The sequence below is a fragment of the Pseudophryne corroboree genome, chromosome 9, assembly GCF_028390025.1.
Source record: "Pseudophryne corroboree isolate aPseCor3 chromosome 9, aPseCor3.hap2, whole genome shotgun sequence".
Classification (NCBI taxonomy): Eukaryota; Metazoa; Chordata; class Amphibia; order Anura; family Myobatrachidae; genus Pseudophryne; species Pseudophryne corroboree.
Genome location: NC_086452.1, coordinates 25,702,446 through 25,722,590, shown reverse-complemented (window position 1 = coordinate 25,722,590; position 20,145 = coordinate 25,702,446). Strand labels below are relative to the sequence as shown.

Here is a 20,145-nt window from a genome sequence, read left to right as displayed (position 1 = left end):
TGTCCCTGCCCTCACCCTCCCTGTAACTCCCCCCAGTGTTCCTGCCCTCACCCTCCCTGTAACTCCCCCCCAGTGTCCCTGCCCTCTGCCTCCCTGTAACTCCCCCCAGTGTCCCTGCCCTCACCCTCCCTGTACCTCCCCCCCAGTGTTCCTGCCCTCACCCTCCCTGTAACTCCCCCCCAGTGTCCCTGCCCTCTGCCTCCCTGTAACTCCCCTCAGTGTCCCTGCCCTCACCCTCCCTGTAACTCCCCCCCAGTGTTCCTGCCCTCACCCTCCCTGTAACTCCCCCCCCAGTGTCCCTGCCCTCACCCTCCCTGTAACTCCCTCCCAGTGTTCCTGCCCTCACCCTCCCTTTAACTCCCCCCCAGTGTCCCTGCCCTCACCCTCCCTATAACATCCCCCCAGTGTCCCTGCCCTCACCCTCCCTGTAACTCCCCCCCAGTGTTCCTGCCATCACACTCCCTGTAACTCCCTCCCAGTGTTCCTGCCCTCACCCTCCCTGTAACATCCCCCCAGTGTCCCTGCCCTCACCCTCCCTGTAACTCCCCCCCAGTGTTCCTGCCCTCACCCTCCCTGTAACATCTCCCCAGTGTTCCTGCCATCACACTCCCTGTAACTCCCCCCCAGTGTTCCTGCCATCACACTCCCTGTAACTCCCCCCAGTGTTCCTGCCATCACACTCCCTGTAACTCCCCCCAGTGTTCCTGCCCTCACCCTCCCTGTAACTCCCCCTCAGCATCCCAGCCCACACCCTCCCTGTAACTCCCCCTCTGCATTCCTGCCCTCACCCTCCCTGTAACTCCCTTTCAGCATCCCTGCCCTCACCCTCCCTGTAACTCCCCCTCAGCATCCCTGCCCTCACCCTCCCTGTAACTCCCTCTCAGCATCCCTGCCCTCACCCTCCCTGTAACTCCCCCTCAGCATCCCTGCCCTCACCCTCCCTGTAACTCCCCCCCAGTGTCCCTGCCCTCAGCCTCACTGTAACTCCCTCCCAGTGTTCCTGCCCTCACCCTCCCTGTAACTCGCCCCTCAGTGTCCCTGCCCTCACCGTCCCTGTAACTCCCCCTCAGTGTCCCTGCCCTCACCCTCCCTGTAACTCCCTCTCAGTGTTCCTGTCCTCACCCTCCCTGTAACTCCCCCTCAGTGTCCCTCACCCTCCCTGTCACTCCCCCTTAGTGTCCCTGCCCTCACCCTCCCTGTAACTCGCCCCTCAGTGTCCCTTCCTTCACCCTCCCTGTCACTCCCCCTTAGTGTCCCTGCCCTCACCCTCCCTGTAACTCGCCCCTCAGTGTCCCTTCCCTCACCCTCCCTGTAACTCTCCCCCAGTGTCCCTGACCTCTGCCTCCCTGTAACTCCCCCCCAGTGCAGGCTTGGACTGGCCTACAGGGGTACAGGGAAACCACCGGTGGGCCCCACTGCCTGGGGCCCCACCTCCTGCTCTAAGGATCAGGTTCCAGACTGTGCACTTGAATTATACATTATACATATGTTACCTTATACTGGACTATGGTGTATATTCTGCAGTGCATTGCTGTTATTAATCTGGTACATTATCATGCATGCAGCAGCTGAAATTACTGTATATATTTATGAAGGGGCCCAGACGTTGCACTCTCTAATGGTTACTCAAACCAATGAGGTGGCAGGCCACACCCCCTCTGCAGACTGGCCACACCCCTAACATGGGCTCCTACCACTGCATTCCCCCGGTGGGCCCTACATGCCCCAGTCCGACACTGCCCCAGTGTCCCTGCCCTCAGCCTCCCTGTAACTCCACCCCAGTGTCCCTGCCCTCACCCTCCCTGTAACTCCCCGCCAGTGTCCCTGCCCTCAGCCTCCCTGTAACTCCCCCCTCAGTGTCCCTGCCCTCACCCTCCCTGTAACTCCCCGCCAGTGTCCCTGCCCTCAGCCTCCCTGTAACTCCCCCCTCAGCATCCCTGCCCTCACCCTCCCTGTAACTCCCCGCCAGTGTCCCTGCCCTCAGCCTCCCTGTAACTCCCCCCTCAGTGTCCCTGCCCTCACCCTCCCTGTAACTCCCTCTCAGCATCCCTGCCCTCACCCTCCCTGTAACTCCCCCTCAGCATCCCTGCCCTCACCCTCCCTGTAACTCCCCCCCAGTGTCCCTGCCCTCATCCTCCCTGTAACTCCACCCCAGTGTCCCTGCCCTCAGCCTCCCTGTAACTCCCTCCCAGTGTTCCTGTCCTCACCCTCCCTGTAACTCCCCCCCAGTGTTCCTGCCATCACACTCCCTGTAACTCCCCCCCCAGTGTCCCTGCCCTCACCCTCCCTGTAACTCCCTCCCAGTGTTCCTGCCCTCACCCTCCCTATAATATCCCCCCAGTGTCCCTGCCCTCACCCTCCCTGTAACTCCCCCCCAGTGTTCCTGCCATCACCCTCCCTGTAACTCCCCCCAGTGTTCCTGCCCTCACCCTCCCTGTAACTTGCCCCTCAGTGTTCCTGCCCTCACCGTCCCTGTAACTCCCCCTCAGTGTCCCTGCCCTCACCCTCCCTGTAACTCCCTCTCAGTGTTCCTGTCCTCACCCTCCCTGTAACTCCCCCTCAGTGTTCCTGCCCTCACCCTCCCTGTAACTCGCCCCTCAGTGTCCCTTCCCTCACCCTCCCTGTCACTCCCCCTTAGTGTCCCTGCCCTCACCCTCCCTGTCACTCCCCCTTAGTGTCCCTGCCCTCACCCTCCCTGTAACTCGCCCCTCAGTGTCCCTTCCCTCACCCTCCCTGTCACTCCCCCTTAGTGTCCCTGCCCTCACCCTCCCTGTAACTCGCCCCTCAGTGTCCCTTCCCTCACCCTCCCTGTAACTCTCCCCCAGTGTCCCTGACCTCTGCCTCCCTGTAACTCCCCCCCAGTGCAGGCTTGGACTGGCCTACAGGGGTACAGGGAAACCACCGTTGGGCCCCACTGCCTGGGGCCCTACCTCCTGCTCTAAGGATCAGGTTCCAGACTGTGCATTTGAATTATACATTATACATATGTTACCTTATACTCAGTGGTGGATCTAGACTTAACTTTTAGGGGGGGCGGTTTAAGAATTATAACTCCTCCCCCTAATCATAGCCCCTCCCACTTAGTAATACCCTTCCCGTTCGCTTCTAAAATTTCCTATTGTTGCCATTACTAATAAAATGTTGCCAGTTAGTGGAGAGAACCCTGCGCACTGGTGATACAGACTGGCGAATCGCCATTCCTTCCATCAGAGGTGGTAGAGGCTAAGACACTAGGGCAATTTAAATATGCATGGGATAGACATAAGGATATTCTTACAAAGAAATAAGGATCACATAAGGTTAGAGATAAAAATAATGTAAAAAAAAAAAAAAAGGGGAAGACTAGATGGGCCAAGTGGTTCTTATCTGCCGACAAATACTGTTTCAACAGCACACAGATTGAGCCGAAATTCACATTATAGCACACTGAATGAGCCGAAATTCACATTATAGCACACAGAATGAGCCGTAATTCACATTATAGCACACTGAATGAGCCGAAATTCACATCGTAGCACACTGAATGAGCCGAAATTCACATTGTAGCACACTGAATGAGCTGAAATTCACATTGTAGCACACTGAATGAGCCGAAATTCACATCGTAGCACACTGAATGAGCCAAAATTCACATTATAGCAAGCAGAATGAGCCAAAATTCACATTATAGCACGCTGAATGAGCCGAAATTCACATTATAGCAAGCAGAATGAGCCAAAATTCACATTATAGCACGCTGAATGAGCCGAAATTCACATTATAGAACGCTGAATGAGCCAAAATTCACAATATAGCAAGCAGAATGAGCCAAAATTCACAATATAGCACACTGAATTAGGCAAAATAATGCAGGGACATAATGCAGGGAGAAGAGGGGGGAGAAATGGGACACAGGGGACACCCCCCCCCACCACCACCACACAGACACACACACACACATGAGACACCTACTCATAGATGGCACACACTGGAGGCCGGGTCCCGCCGCGTTATTGGGAACAGGTGGAGAGCGGTTCAGCGCAGCGGGGGACGAGGAGAGAGAGAGCGTCCTAATGCGCGTACAGGGAGGAGGGGGCGTGGTCAGAACAGAAGCTGCTGTACGCGCGTGAGGACGCTCTCTCTCTCCTCGTCCCCCGCCGCGCTGCACCGCTCTCCACCAGTTCCCAATACCGCAGCGGGACCCGGCCTCCATCCCGGTGGCGGTATATCTAGGGGGGGCGTTCGCCCTAATCGCCCCCCGCTAAATCCGCCACTGCTTATACTGGACTATGGTGTATATTCTGCAGTGCATTGCTGTTATTAATCTGGTACATTATCATGCATGCAGCAGCTGAAATTACTGTATATATTTATGAAGGGGCCCAGACGTTGCACTCTGTAATGGTTACTCAAACCAATGAGGTGGCAGGCCACACCCCCTCTGCAGACTGGCCACACCCCTAACATGGGCCCCTACCACTGCATTCCCCCGGTGGGCCCTACATGCCCCAGTCCGACACTGCCCCAGTATCCCTGCCCTCAGCCTCCCTGTAACTCCACCCCAGTGTCCCTGCCCTCAGCCTCACTGTAACTCCACCCCAGTGTCCCTGCCCTCAGCCTCCCTGTAACTCCCCCACAGTGTCCCTGCTCTCACCCTCCCTGTAACTCCATCCCAGTGTCCCTGCCCTCTGCCTCCCTGTAACTCCCCCCAGTGTCCCTGCCCTCAGCCTCCCTATAACATCCCCTTAGTGTCCCTGCCCTCAGCCTCCCTGTAACTCCACCCCAGTGTCCCTGCCCTCAACCTCCCTGTAACTGCCGCTCAGTGTCCCTGCCCTCACACTCCCTGTAACTTACCCCTCAGTGTCCCTGCCCTCACCCTCCCTGTAACTAGCCCCTCAGTGTCCCTGCCCTCACCCTCCCTGTAACTCCACCCCAGTGTCCCTGCCCTCAGCCTCCCTATAACATCCCCTTAGTGTCCCTGCCCTCAGCTTCCCTGTAACTCACCCCTCAGTGTCCCTGCCCTCACCCTCCCTGTAACTCCCCGCCAGTGTCCCTGCCCTCACCCTCCCTGTAACTCCCCGCCAGTGTCCCTGCCCTCACCCTCCCTGTAACTCCCCCCTCAGTGTCCCTGCCCTCAGCCTCCCTGTAACTCCCCCCAGTGTCCCTGCCCTCAGCCTCCCCATAATTTCCCCTCAGTGTCCCTACCTGCACCCTCCCTGTAACTCCCCCCTCAGTGTCCCTGCCCTCAGCCTCCCCATAATTTCCCCTCAGTGTCCCTACCTGCACCCTCCCTGTAACTCGCCCCTCAGTGCCCTGCCCTCAGCCTCCCTGTAACTCCCCCCTCAGTGTCCCTGCCCTCACCCTCCCCATAATTTCCCCTCAGTGTCCCTACCTGCACCCTCCCTGTAACTCCCCCCTCAGTGTCCCTGCCCTCAGCCTCCCCATAATTTCCCCACAGTGTCCCTACCTGCACCCTCCCTGTAACTCGCCCCTCAGTGCCCTGCCCTCACCCTCCCCATAATTTCCCCTCAGTGTCCCTACCTGCACCCTCCCTGTAACTCCCCCCTCAGTGTCCCTGCCCTCAGCCTCCCTGTAACTCCCCCCTCAGTGTCCCTGCCCTCACCCTCCCCATAATTTCCCCTCAGTGTCCCTACCTGCACCCTCCCTGTAACTCCCCCCTCAGTGTCCTTGACCTCAGCCTATCTGTAACTCCCCCTTCTATGTCCCTGGGTGGGGAAGGTGAGGAGCGCCAGTCCCTTACTTCGCCAGGGGCACTCGGACCCCTAGATACACCCCTGTGTGTAAGATATGATCGTATTTTGGATATGTTTTTTAAATGCATGTGACATGATTTTGAGACAGATTGAATGTGGGGGCAAAGGACAGTTCAGAAAGGAGGATGACACCTAGGCAGGGAGCTTGTGGGGTAGGAGGATTAATTGTCGAGTTTTCATAGAAATCACCACAAGTGATTAGCTAAGTAATTATATACTGAAATTGGGGAGGCATTTATTTGTACAGACAACCAAATAGATTTTCTGACAAATTTGTTCACCTTTTGCGGGTGGCTCTTGGTTCCTGCAATAATCTCAAATAAGATGTCACACTGTGCTTCCTCGTGCAGTGAGGAATGGTCTGCAGAACCGCACCAATGAGATCCAGCTCAGTGCCGTAGCAGGGGCCTAAAGTGTACCTGGGCCCTAAGTGTATCTGAGCCAGACATGTGTGTACACAACTGCCCCTAGCACATATGATGTCAATGTCACGGCATCGCAGAAGACGGGGCTGGGACCAGGACGCTGAGAGCCAGGTGCTGTGCAATTTATCACCGGTTGCACAGCCCTGCAACTCAGACAGTGTAATAAATAATAACACAGGAAAATCCTGCCAGGTGTACGGAACTAAAGTGTTACTATCTGACCATACCATAATAAAAAAGTGCGTAACGGGATTAAACTACATGCTTTTCAATACCCATATATAAATGTTTTGTTAACATGTATAGTCCACACTGCCAATGAACCATCACGCAGTAGCTTAGTACAACTTTCCTGTCTTTGGGGGATATTCAGGTTTATTGGCAAACCAACAAAGTTAGAAATTGGGCAACACCATGTTGCACTGCAGGTAGGGCAGATGTAACATGTGCAGAGAGATTTCAATTTGGGTTGGTTATTTTGTTTCTGTGCAGGGTAAATACTGGCTGCTTTATTGTTACACTGCAATTTAGATTTCAGTTTCAACACACCCCACCCAAATCTAACTCTCTCTGCACATGTTACATCTGCCCCACCTGCAGTGCAGCATGGTTTTGCCCAATTACTAACTTTTTTGCTGACAAACCTGAATTAGGCCCTTTGCTGGTATCTAAATGTATCTCTAAGGATATTTGGGGATGCTGTGCACATATCGTTAATAATAACACAGGAAAATCCTGCCAGGTGTACGGTACTAATACAACACCGGGTGAGAATTTCCGCCACAGGCGCACGCATTCAGCTTCCCTATTTCTGAAGTGTCACTAGATCAAGTGAGATGCAGATTGTACTTGACATAAAAGATGTGTTTCCGTGTAATGTGCAATAAAAATGCAATGGCCGGCGACAGCTGTAACTCACAGAAATAAGTTTTTCAAATGAGTATATCTGTGAAGGGAGGAATCAGTAAGCTATAATGCAATTCAGCCGTACAGTGATGAACCCCTTATGCTAAGGACGGAATATAACAGCGGCAACTCATTCACATTCCATATAAATAACAGTAAACAAATGAGAGAAATTTTATGGGTTGCCTATTTTATGTATCACTGCTTTCCTCACATTTGCCACTTTTATTATGATGAAAGATAGTTTTTTTTCTTCCTTCGGATAGCTGGCTACGTCTACAAACGTACATATGACTTGCACTGTCTCTGAATGATGTCCGCGCTGCCTATTGCCACTTAATTAGTAATGCTTAAAGAACTTTTCTCCCAGCATCCTTTAACTATCTAGATGTGATGGGGAGACGGTAATTTGATGTCTTGAGAGAAGGCAGCGCCTGACCGAACCAGAGTGACAGCTCGAAAGTGCCGTTAGTTTTCCGAAAAAACTCCCTCTCTCACCATATACAAATCTTCCGCACTCCACACACTGGGAAGTAGAGAGATTGAAGAGTAGGGGGCTGAATCCACACTGGATATTCCGAGAAGGTTTATAATGTCCTTTCACCAAAAAAAAACAACCAATAGCAATTCTTTATTCCTGTATGAGGACGCAGTGGAAAACGCAGGATTCCTAGAGTGGGGGTTTCCAAATGTAATCCACAATCTCCTACTCTGTAGAACATGGAATACAGAACTAATATTTAATAGTATAGTATAGACTGTATCAGACATATTTAAATAAGATAAATAAGAAAAAGTAGCAGGAAAAGATTAAACATGCCATAATAATAAATACAATTCCAACAGGATATTTTTTTATTGAGCTGCAATGAACTCTGGATTGAAAGTGATGATAGGGTAATTGACGTTAAATTTTAATAATCACAAAAAAAAAAAAAGAATTGGGCATCAAAGATGAATAAAAAGAAGACAATTGGCTACAGGTCACACCACAAAGGATTATTCAATATTCAAAAGACAATTGATTTCCATCACAGAAGAATGGCAGAATATCATTTGAATCACAGATGAACATACTATTTGGAATCACAAATATTAACAGAAGATCATTAAATCACAGTTTATAATGCGGTCATGAGGAGAGTGATGAAAAACAAAATCAGCAATAACTGTTTAACTTTCTAGCTTTCCCTAGCCAAGGTATGATAATCTTCACCGGCAATAAACGTTGGAGCTTTGGTAGAATTCTGCAGTTCCACAATGGGAGAAATGGGCACACAGATATATGGGGAAATCCAGGGTTGTGACAGGGACAAATGTTCTCAGTTTTATCCAAGGAGGATGTAGCTAGTGAAGGGATTTGTCTCTTGACAAATTCAACTCACGTAACATGAGGGTCTTTTTGGTAGAATAAACTCTGTCTCTCTTTCTGTCACAGGGCTTTACTTACATTTGTCAAGAAAAGTAACTCAGTCTTTCAGAATAAATGTCTGCCTTGCACTTGCAATAAAACTCAGTCTTTGATATTCTCACAGTAACGATGTGGGCAAAAGGGTTTTCCTTAATAGCCTCTTTGCTGTGTTTCTCTTGTGGAATATGACGCTATGCCGGCCGCGCACTTTAAAACTGCACAGCTGGTGACAATGATTGCTTAAGCTGGATATCAAAGTGGCCCAGGGCTTTGGTCACTGAGTTTACAATGTACTCACACAGGGTGGGATGTACTAAAGGGCAAATGCGATAAAACCCCCATTTTTTCGAATGTACTAACCCCCCTCCGCCGCGTTTTCACCCCTGAGGGTATAGCCATCTTTGGATGGCGATACCCTGTAGAAGCCTATGGGCTTCTTATCGCCAGCTGCCACAACCCACTGCCTCCGCCGCTCCCCCCCCTTCCACCGCAGACACCGCCCCCCCTCCCCCCGGCATACCTTCTTCAAGGAAGCCCTGGCCCGGAAGCTAATCTCCTCCTCCTTCTAGCAACCCAGCTGGAGGAGGCGCACGGGACAGCCTGCTGCCTGCTCCCTGCTCCCCAGCAGGTGAGTAGGCTGAGACCCCAGGGAAGTGACGGAGACCCCCCCCCCACACCACCTCACAGGTATCGCGGGGGGCCTCCGTCACGGCATTGTGATGTTTATCGCATATGCTAGTACATATGCGATCAACATCGCTGCAATAGGCAGCGAGGGGCGGCGATGTATTAACATCCTGCCCTCAGATCCTTAGAGCGGAGGCTTTCACTTGCTGGACCAGTTTTTGATGCTTCCTCACTGTTACAAGATGGCCACAGTGTCCGCACCTCTCACCAGGCCTGGTGGTGTCCGGTCTCTGGCTGCGGCATCTCAATACCCGCTCACCCAACACTTGGCCCCCCGGCAGCACTCTGCTGCCTACACTTCTGCAGCACTGCTCTCAACGACCAGCATCCTGCGGCTGACACTCGTCCTCAGCTCCCGCTTTGCTCCTCATTCAGCATGTATCCAGCGGGATCCGGTCTGAAGATCGACAGTGTCTAGGTCGACAATGTTTAGGTCGACCACTATAGGTCGACAGTCACTAGGTCGACATGGATGGAAGGTCGACAGGGTTTCTATGTCGACATGTGCTAGGTCGACAGGACTAAAGGTCGACATGAGTTTTTCAAATTTTTTTTTATTTTTTTATTTTTTCATACTTAACGATCCACGTGGACTACGATTGGAACGGTAAAGTGTGCCGAGCGAAGCGGTAGCGGAGCGAAGGTACCATGCCCGAAGCATGGCGAGCGAAGCGAGCCATGCGAGGGGACGCGGTGCACTAATTTGGGATCCCGGTCACTCTACGAAGAAAACGACACAAAAAAAAATCCTCATGTCGACCTTTAGACCTGTCGACCTAGCACATGTCGACCTAGAAACCCTGTCGACCTTCCATTCATGTCGACCTAGTGACTGTCGACCTATAGTGGTCGACCTAAACATTGTCGACCTAGACACTGTCGATTTGATGAACCACACCTGTATCCAGCACCTCCTGTCTCCACACTACTCCTCCTTCTTCTTCCCACAAGGCTCCTCTGCTCCCAGGCTACCTTGACCAATCAGTAGTCCACATCCAAACCATGTGATCGGACCAGTATCCTTGCTTAACTCTTGCTGTGCCAGTGCTTTTGCCTCCTGCTGCTGCAGACTTGTAAGTTACTTCTTAAAGGGGCATACACACCATTTTCTGGGGTACCACAATTGTATTAGACGCCATTGCTATTGTCATAATTTGAGCCACTTGCCAACCGGAAGGGGGTTTCCAGGCATCTGGAAACCGCTGCATTTACCTATGGGCAGAATATGTCTAATGTGGTTGGTGCCGTTGGTGCACCGCCAAGTTGGCATTGCACCAAGGAGAGAAGTATGATTATACTTAAAAGGGTGGTCCAAAAGCTAGAATCCTTTTCTTATGCACTTGTTATCAGATCATTTAAAACTAAACTTTTAATAATTATTCATAATGAACATTTTTTAACCCTAATTTTAAGCAATATCTGTAGTACACAAATTAAGAATTCCAATATTTGTGGTCAATTCCTTATATTGAGAAAGTGGCGAAAGTATCAGAGAACTTTAAGAACACCTCACAGTACGATATCAATATTATTTAATTACTTTCAGGTAAATCATAGTGGGTATGCAGTTAAGAAGATTAGTCAAAATGTCATATATTAATGAGTCACATCTTATTCTTATACTCATATCCAGATAACCAAGCAGCAAAAAATATATTAAATATATTAATCACAGATAGGTGATATGCACGGTCAGTTTAAATCCACAGGGGGAAAAGATCGTCCGCCGTATGGCAAAACCCACTTCTGTTACTCTGTGTCCAATGTAAGGAATTGACCCCATCTATTGGAATTATTCATTTTTGTATTACGGATATTGCTTTAATATACGGTAAAAAAAAAAAAAAAACCTTAATTATGAATATTTACTAAAAGTTAAGTTTTAAATTAGCTGATAACGAGTGCAGCACAAAAGTAATCTAACTTTTGGCCCATCCCTTTACAGAGACTGGTCCGTGCTGGGGTGAACCGCATCACTTGATGCAGTATTACGGTCAGCGGGCTTGTGCCTAGGGGTGGCAGGAGATGAGGATGTGGGGGTGTTGAAATATATTCGCTTTCTTCAACAATGAAAAATGAACTGAGCACATAGTGGTCCTGATTCTGAGTGGCACGTGGCAGTAATGCAGTGTGGCAAAAAGGGACAAGGTCTTAGGCCCAAAGGTGTGTGAGCCCGCTGTGTACAATTATATAAACCCATCCCAATAAACCCTTTAAATATATATGTTTTATCTTCACAACAGTAATAGGGGTGTATTCAATTGCAGTCGAACCTGCCGTCTTGTCGGAAAGATGGCAGTTTTCGACTTTTTAAGGTTGGAAGGGGTTCCGACCTATTCAATCCCCCCCTCAGTTATCCGACAAGTCGGAAAATTCAACTTGTTGGAAAGCACGGGGATCGGCGGAATAGCTGCTGATCCGCGTGCTTCTGTCCAAAACAGGACCAAATTCTACAGTTTTTGGTCCAGTTTCCGACAATCTCAATCTCAAAAAGTTGGATTGAGGAGATGAGACGGGGAAGCTGGACGGCGGGCTATAGAGGCAGCAGAGCACCGGTACCTCTACAGCAGGGCGTCCCCCCGGCTGGGCTTCTCACTCCTGGCAACGCTCTCCACCACCACTGACCGTGCTCCCCGCCGCCACTGATCGCACTCCCTGCTGCCACTGACCGTGCTCCCCGCTGCCACTGACCGCTCTCCCCGCCGCCATTGACCGTGCTACCTGCCGACACTGACAGCAGCAGCAGGAAGGGACACCGGGAACTGCCTAATCCGACAGTCGGATTTTGCTAAAATCCATCAGTCAGATTTGGCCACTCATTGAATAGGGCTTGTCTGATCCATTCCGACAAATGCATGTCGGAATGGATCCGAGTTTAGTTGAATATACCCCCTAGTCTGCAAAGATGTGACATACTGTAAGCAGGGCAGCCATCAGAGGGGAACTGTGGGCACTGGTGTCCTGGGCCCTTACAGAGAGGGGTCCATCCCTGGCTCCTACCTGTAGAGCTGCACCAGTCTGTGAATCAACAGCCGTGTGATGCACAAGGAGGACTTCTTAGAACAAGCCTTTTATGCCCATCAGCTCTCTGTAAACTATTTCTGTAGGTTCGCAACACTCCACCTATATGTAATGTCACAATATATGACATCACATAGGGGTGAAGCAGTGCGGCAAAATCTTTTGGGGGGGAGGGAAGGGCCCTGTCTATTTTGTCAGTCCCAGGCCCCATAATTTCTGATGTCAGTCCTGACTGTAAGTATAGGCGATAACAAAAATGTCAGTATTTCACAAAAGATTCACCTCATTCCAAATAATGGCCCCAACATTGGGGGTAATTCTGAGTTGATCACAGCAGCAAGTTTGTTAGCAATTGGGCAAAACCATGTGCACTGCAGGTGGGGCAGATATAACATGTACAGAGAGAGTTAGATTTGGGTGGGTTATATTGTTTCTGTGCACGGTAAATACTGGCTGCTGTATTTTTACACTGCAATTTAGATGTCAGTTTGAATACACCCCACCCAAATCTAACTCTCTCTGCACATGTTATATCTGCTCCCCTGCAGTGCACATGGTTTTGCCCAACTGCTAACAAATTTGCTGCTGCGATCAACTCAGAATTAGGCCCATTGTGCACAATACAGTGCTGGAAATTGGCCTAATTTGTTGCCATACCTAACCCACTGCCGCCACCCAGAGGAATGAGCTGCCCTTCGTCAGCCAAGCGGTATTCATAACAGATATGTGCCCGGACAGACGGGTTTTGGCTCTAACTGATCATCATGTTTTGGTAAAACCACCCACCAAGTGTTTTGGTTTGGATCGGTTTTCGGTTTGGTTAAAAATCTATTAAAAAAAAACTGCTAAAATCATGTAATTTTTGCAATCCAAAACCAGAAATTTGAATTAAAAATCTGAATTCTAAACTGTGGGAAGATCCGAAGTGGGACTCAGTTTGGAACGGATCTCCTCGAATCTGGGCCGTGTTTTGGTTTTGTTCGGATCCAAAAAATTCTGGATTTCTGCAGAACCATACCACATATCACTTTTTCATAGACTATACATTCAGTAAAGAGGCTCATTGGACCTCAGTTAGTTTGGATCGCTGTTAAGACAGAAATTGAGATTTTCCCAGGACTGCTTCTGCTAAAAAAAAAAACGCATTTGAAGAGCCGCCCAGGAAAATTAAACACGCCCACTAATGCATTCACAAATTTGCATATGCAGAAATCGAGTACCATCATCAATTTCGGTTGACCCGTGCATGCGCAGGACTTTTTGCAGCGGCACCATGTTTTTAATTGCAGCAATTGCAGCTGACGAACGAAGCATGCCTCGTAAAACAGCCATGACACGCGTTTTCCCAACCACTCCCCAGAAACGCTATGTAACCTCCCACAAACGATAATTTCCTGGCAATTGTTATTTAATCGCACTTTGTTGGGCCTATGATCACATTGTGAACATATTTCGACCTTTGCGCACGTGCAATGGAGTCGCAGCGCCCGACTTGGAAGGAATGCGGGATCCCAATAGGAAGAATTCTGTATTATATCATCACTTATTGATCTTCATCCAAAACTACATTTTAAGTTAATTTATTATTCTAGTTAGTTACATTATTACAGTGTGTATCTTTCAGTCAACCGCCAGCAGCATTCACTGAGAGCAACAAAAACAACAGTCCTCCCAGACAGACGTAGCCACGCTCACCTAGCCTGTGACTCGGCCGCATAAGCACACAAGCCGCGTCTAGGTGCGGGTGCGCCTAAGCACGCCGAGCTGTGTCTAAGTACGCCGCCCATGTATTCCTATGGTGCGCGTACTTAAACGCACGCACGTTCTAGTCGCGGGCACACTTGCCGCACCTACGTTGCCGTGCATACCCCAAGCTGCAGGCTGGATAGGCGTGGCTACATCTTTATATGTAACACAAGGCATTTCACATTTTCAATAGACGTTTGTCATTTTCTGGAAGTCTAAAGATGAATTGATACAGCGAAGTTTAAGGGTTTTTTTTTGTTTCGTTTTTTAATGTCACTTATATGGAGATTTCTATATATTATTTTACAAAGGTGCATAATAATTGGGATGAAAATGTCTTTTAGAAGAACAAAGAACAAATTCTACAAAGAACGTAATACCAGAAACACAAAATGACACTTTATGATTAAGGTCATCAATGCCCACGCTTAATAACATTTCTTAGTAATATGTGCATTTTCCTATGATATCTTAATTCACTCCCCAATTTCCAAGAAAATGTCACAGTCTCTGATTTTCTTCAAAAGACCCCCCTGCCAGGGGAAATTCTCTGGAGGAATAAATAGGGTATATCAGAACCTTTATAATGTATTCATGTTTCTTATTTACTTGTTCATGATGAGATTTCCTGTTATTTGAAGCTAATACAGGTTGAGTCTCCCTTATCCAGAATGCTTGGGACCACAAGTATTTTGGATATGGGATTTTTCCGTATTTTCGAATAATTGCATACCATAATGAGATATCATGGCGATGGGACATAAGTCTAAGCATAGAATGCATTTATGTTTCATATACACCTTGGCCCTCATTCCGAGTTGTTCGCTCGGTAATTTTCTTCGCATCGCAGCGATTTTCCGCTAATTGCGCATGCGCAATGTTCGCACTGCGACTGCGCCAAGTAAATTTGCTAAGAAGTTTGGTATTTTACTCACGGCATTACAAGGTTTTTTCTTCGTTCTGGTGATCGTAGTGTGATTGACAGGAAGTGGGTGTTTCTGGGCGGAAACTTTGGGTGTGTGTGAAAAAACGCTGCCGTTTCTGGGAAAAACACGGGAGTGGCTGGAGAAACGGGGGAGTGTCTGGGCGAACGCTGGGTGTGTTTGTGACGTCAAACCAGGAACGAAACTGACTGAACTGATCGCAGTGGCAGAGTAAGTGTGGAGCTACTCAGAAACTGCTAAGAAATTTCTATTCGCAATTTAGAGAATCTTTCGGTCGCAATTCTGCTAAGCTAAGATACACTCCCAGAGGGCGGCGGCCTAGCGTGTGCAATGCTGCTAAAAGCAGCTAGCGAGCGAACAACTTGGAATGAGGGCCCTTATACACACAGCCTGAAGCACTGCCGTTTCCATAATGGGTGCAGTGTGTGCGGTGCACATGGGCCCCTGAGTTCAGAGGGGGCCCCCACCGCACACACTGCACCCATTTTTTAAATACTCACCCCTCCGAAGTCCAGCGCCGGTGTCACAACTGAGGGCCTGAGCTGACGGGAGGCAGCCTCAGTTGTAGGGGCTGAGATGTACCGGAACCTGGGAGGTTGTATCAGACTCCTGGACATGTAAGTAACATGAATAATAACTGCCCGAAGGCGTGACCACGACAACTTGGATAAAAGTCAATGATGTTTATTATGACAACTCCGCAACACAGCAGCAGTAAAAGAAAACGTAAAAGTCAGCAAAGAATAAATACAGTTCCTGGGTACTACAGGATGGCAGGAGCCACAGGGCACTGGTAGTGTGAGATAGTTCTTATGATCTTCTAGATGGAAAGTCCTTACCAGGCCCGACTGTAGCAATGGAGATAACCCAGGATTGTGCCAGCTGGTGTTCCAGGAAAAGCTGGGTTGCTGAAGATAAAACAGCTGCTGTGGATACTGGCTGGAACCAGACTGTTGTTAGCACGGAGTGGATACTGGCTGGAACCAGTTAAATAATAAATGAACTTGGGAGCGATGAAATATGAACTGAAATGTAGAACTTGAGAGCGGAGAAATAATAATACCGGTGGAGAGTGGTAAAGTGTAGAAAGGACACCGGCCCTTTAAGGGAAGCTGTACTCTGCTGGAAGCTGAGCTGGAAGCAGGTAATGTTGTAGCTGGAAACAGATGAATCCACAATGGATTGGAGAGTCAGGCTACACCGCAGGTGGAATGCTGGTGCGGGTCTCTATGGTGGAAGTCTTGAGACAGGAGCTGGAACCTGGAAGACAATCACAGGAGAGAGACAAACAGGAACTAGGTTTGACAACCAAAGCACTGACGCCTTCCTTGCTCAGGCACAGTGTATTTATACCTGCAGCAAGGAAGGGATTGGCTAGGCAATTATGCAGATTATCAATACTGAGAACAGATTGGTGGAAATGATCAGCTGACAGAATCCAAGATGGCTGCGCCCATGCAGACACTTAGGGGTACATTTACTAAGATTCGTATTTTCCAAAATCATGTCCAAGTTCAATCACGAATGACATCGACAGTGCAAAATTGCAACTTTTTGAATTGATTACGACTAATTTACTAAGCTGTCGTATTCGTATTTTCCGTATCTTCCGATGTCGATGTCATTCGTGCTTTTCTGCTATATATTGCGGCCGCGTTTGCTATTTCGCGGCCGCGTTGTTGTGGTTTTTTTACGACTGCGTCACGAGTCTGTTACGGCAGTGATTTGGAAATTGCTGCCGCGTTTTTACTCCTAAGTTTCGTTTACGTCACGCGGCCGTGATTGGTTGTATTCGTGAAGGAGGAGTGTCTGTGCATATTAGTATAAAACCGCCCCAAACACTCCGCACCTCGTGGGTTTAGCTAGTGGAGAGGAGAGAGGAAGGTGTATTTGGAGTTGGTGAGTTTGGTGGAGTTTTTGGTGGATTTGGAGAGGAGTTTGGTGATTGTTGAGTGCTGTACTGTGTGTGTTAGTAGTCTTGTGATATTTGTAGTATTGTTTTTTCACAGTTTGTCTATTTTTTTGTCCTTGTAATTTTTTTTCAGTCTTTTGTCATTGTTTGTGAGTGAGTGAGTGAGCGTGTGTGTTGGCTGTGTGGTGTGTAGTAGGAGTAGTGGAGGAGTGTGTTTTGTGTTTTGATTTTTAAGTGTTTTTTGTTGTTTGTCATGTCCGACTCAGAGGTCAGTGTGGTGGCGGAGGTTAGTGAGGTGGAGGCTGGTAGTGAGGTGGAGGCTGGTAGTGAGGTGGAGGCTGGTAGTGAGGTGGAGGGGGGTAGTGAGAGGGAGGAGGTTAGTGAGGAGGAGGAGGAGGGGGTGCCTGTTGCTGTATTTTCCAGTGATAGTGATGGTGTTGTGGCTCCGCAGCCACGCACCACTACCAAGACTGGCAGGAATATAAAGTTCAGCTATGCTGAAAACATGGCTTTGGTGCGTGAGTTGATGAAGCACCATCGCCAATTGTTTGGTCAGGATGCTGGCAAGGTGTCCTCCCGCAGGAAGTCTGTCCTGTGGGGTCAAGTCATACTTGCTGTGAATAGTGAGGGTGTGGTGAGGCGGACTGAGGACACGTGCCGCAAGCGATTTTATGATATTAAGCGGCGTGTCAAGGCCAAGATGGCCAAAGAGGCCAAATCGGCACGTAAAACCGGAGGTGGGCCACCTTTCCGTGCAAGCTATCGGGACTGGGAGGAGCCTGTGCGGGCATTGATTCCTGCCGAAGTGGTGTCTGCTACTCATGTCCGGGATTCGGACCGACCCACGCAGGATGGTAAGTTTGATTTGTTATATTGTTTTAAAAATGTCCACTAAATGTTGAAAATGTCATTTTTAAAGGGTAAAGGATTTTTTTTAAAAAAAAAACATAATGCAGGCCTATGCTCATTAAGGTGTGTTTGTGTTTAGAATGTGCATTTTTCACCTTGCCTAGGCTATTTATTCAATTATATTTAGTGCAAAAACATGTGCACTGTTTTTTATAAATTAAAGCGATTTAATTTTTTATTTTTTGGCGATAATGCTTGAACATGTGTGTTGTCTGCTTTTTGAAAAATGGTTTTTTATTTTAAAAAAAAGAAAAGCGGTGCAATTTTAGCCACATTACATTATTAAAACATTTGCAAGTAGTCAATCTCTGCAATATATGAGTCAAAATTCAAAAATGTAACATATTTATTGTGTGCCACATCATGTACATTTGGATATTCTACTCAAAATCATGAAGCTAGAAGCTCTTAAGCATTAATAATTTGTTTAAACAATCCCTAATAGATGGTTACAGTACAATAATGCTTTGCAGTGGTTGTTTTTACACAAAGCATGGTAATAATGTTTGGCTCCCTTTTTCAACAGTCACACAGACCAACCGCCCAGACAGGCCTCAGACAAGTCAGGATGAGGCTGGGATTGCAGGTAAGTCTTCACTGTAGTCACATATTCTGAAAACACATAGAAGTACAAAATATTAATTTTTTTATTTGCACATAGGTTCTGCTTCTGGAAGCCGACCTCCTGTAAGGCGCCCATCACAGGGCTTGGGCCACTTACCCAGGAGGCCAAGTAAGACACGGCGTCTTGGCTCGGATTCTGCGGCTCCATCATCCCCACCCAGGCGAAGACTTTCGGCAGTGTCACCCCAGCCACCACTGGCACTATTGGCGAGTTCTCAGAGTGATGAGCCCCGATCACCTCAGTTATCTGGTGAGTAAAATCAGAAATTAAACACATAAGCAATAATATACACAGTACAGTTAATATGTTGTTAGTTGGTTTGGAGTTTACATGTTTTCCCGAACAAGCAATGTGTTGTTCCGTCTTCAATTGCTAAAGGTGCTTTAAAAATATTATATAAGGTCTTAGTGGATGTTCTCGACAACATCTTTTTTTAAAAAGTTCATATTTATTTAAAAATTAAGCACACACACGTGCACATTTATTAAAAATAGGAAGACAATTAATTTTTTTTTTTAAAAACCACAACATTATAGTGTTCACACCTCGCACCTGTCCAGTATGTAGATGGCTTACTTGCTCGGCTCCTCTGGACTATACAGGTAAGTAGTCTATATCGTGGTCAGGGGAGGGAATCTAACAGTGTAATGCTGTGGAGGGGAGTTAGTTAGGTGCGGATTATGCAAATCTGTCTATGTTTGCGCCTGTGTTGGTATATATTTTTTATTAGCTAAAAAACATTATAAGTTGTTAAAATCAAGTGTAAAACAATCAAAAATGGAGTATTATGAATGTAGTAATGTGTAGCATTAGCCTTGATAAAAAATAAAACATAAAACATTGCATGTTGCCCACCCCATACAGAGCACAGCTTGATGGCCGACGTGGACCAGCAGGGCCAAGACCAACAGCCAACCATCACACTGCAACTTACACCTGTTGAGCCAAGCCAGCCAATACAGTTGCAGGATATCCCCCAAGCATCCATCAGTCCCCAACTGGCACAAGCTCCGCCCCCAAGCCAAATTCCAGATGATTTTTGGGCCAGTTGGACAAGCCAACAGGCCCAAAGCAATGCCAGCCTGACCGCACATACACAACACCTTGCCAGTCTGCCCCATCATCTACCGCGTATTAGTCGCAACTCGGGCAGACTGATAGTACAAGTAGGGCGAATGGCTACCTCAATGGAGCAAATTAGGGCTGACAACAGCCAAATGCTTGCACATTTATCCCGCATCATAGATGAGCAACAGCGCCATCAGCAGGCACTCGTTCAGCTCATTCAACACAATCAAGTGGTGAATGAGTCCTTATCCAGGATTGTAGCCAGCCACACTGCTACTAACACTCAGCTGATTGCCAGCCTAAATAATTTGAGCAGCAATATTTCTTTGATGGGAGCTCAGCAAGTAACCTCCAGCTCGGGGACCACGACCCCTATCCAAACGCCAGTAACCTCCCCTGTTCGGCGTTCCTCAAGAGCACGTGCCAGTGATCCAGCACCCAGCACACACAAGCGCAAAAAATAACAACAATGTTATTTATCAAATAAAATTTTGTATTTGACAAACACACAACTTCCTGTGTCCGTCTCCAACATTGTCGAAGCTGATCTGTATGTATGTATGTTTTTCATGGGAAATGACTGAAAATGTTTTTTTAGCATAAACTAAGCACAATGTACACTCCACTCTAAACAACAAACAGTAAGTTACAAAACACACAATAGAAAGTAGTGCAAAGTGTTTAGTCAAGGATAATTACAGCCTAATAAAACAGACCTGTAAAATATCGCAGGATCAC

At 48.1% G+C, this 20,145-nt stretch overlaps 1 long non-coding RNA gene across 1 annotated transcript; it reads left to right on the top strand.

Annotated features, from left to right (window-relative positions):
* The first annotated feature begins 18,255 nt into the window (after positions 1–18,255).
* LOC134956637 (uncharacterized) lies at positions 18,256–19,857 on the top strand. Its single transcript, XR_010186041.1, has 3 exons — positions 18,256–18,300; positions 18,376–18,588; positions 19,204–19,857. It is a non-coding gene; the product is annotated as an uncharacterized LOC134956637 (long non-coding RNA).
* Positions 19,858–20,145: the final 288 nt, after the last annotated feature.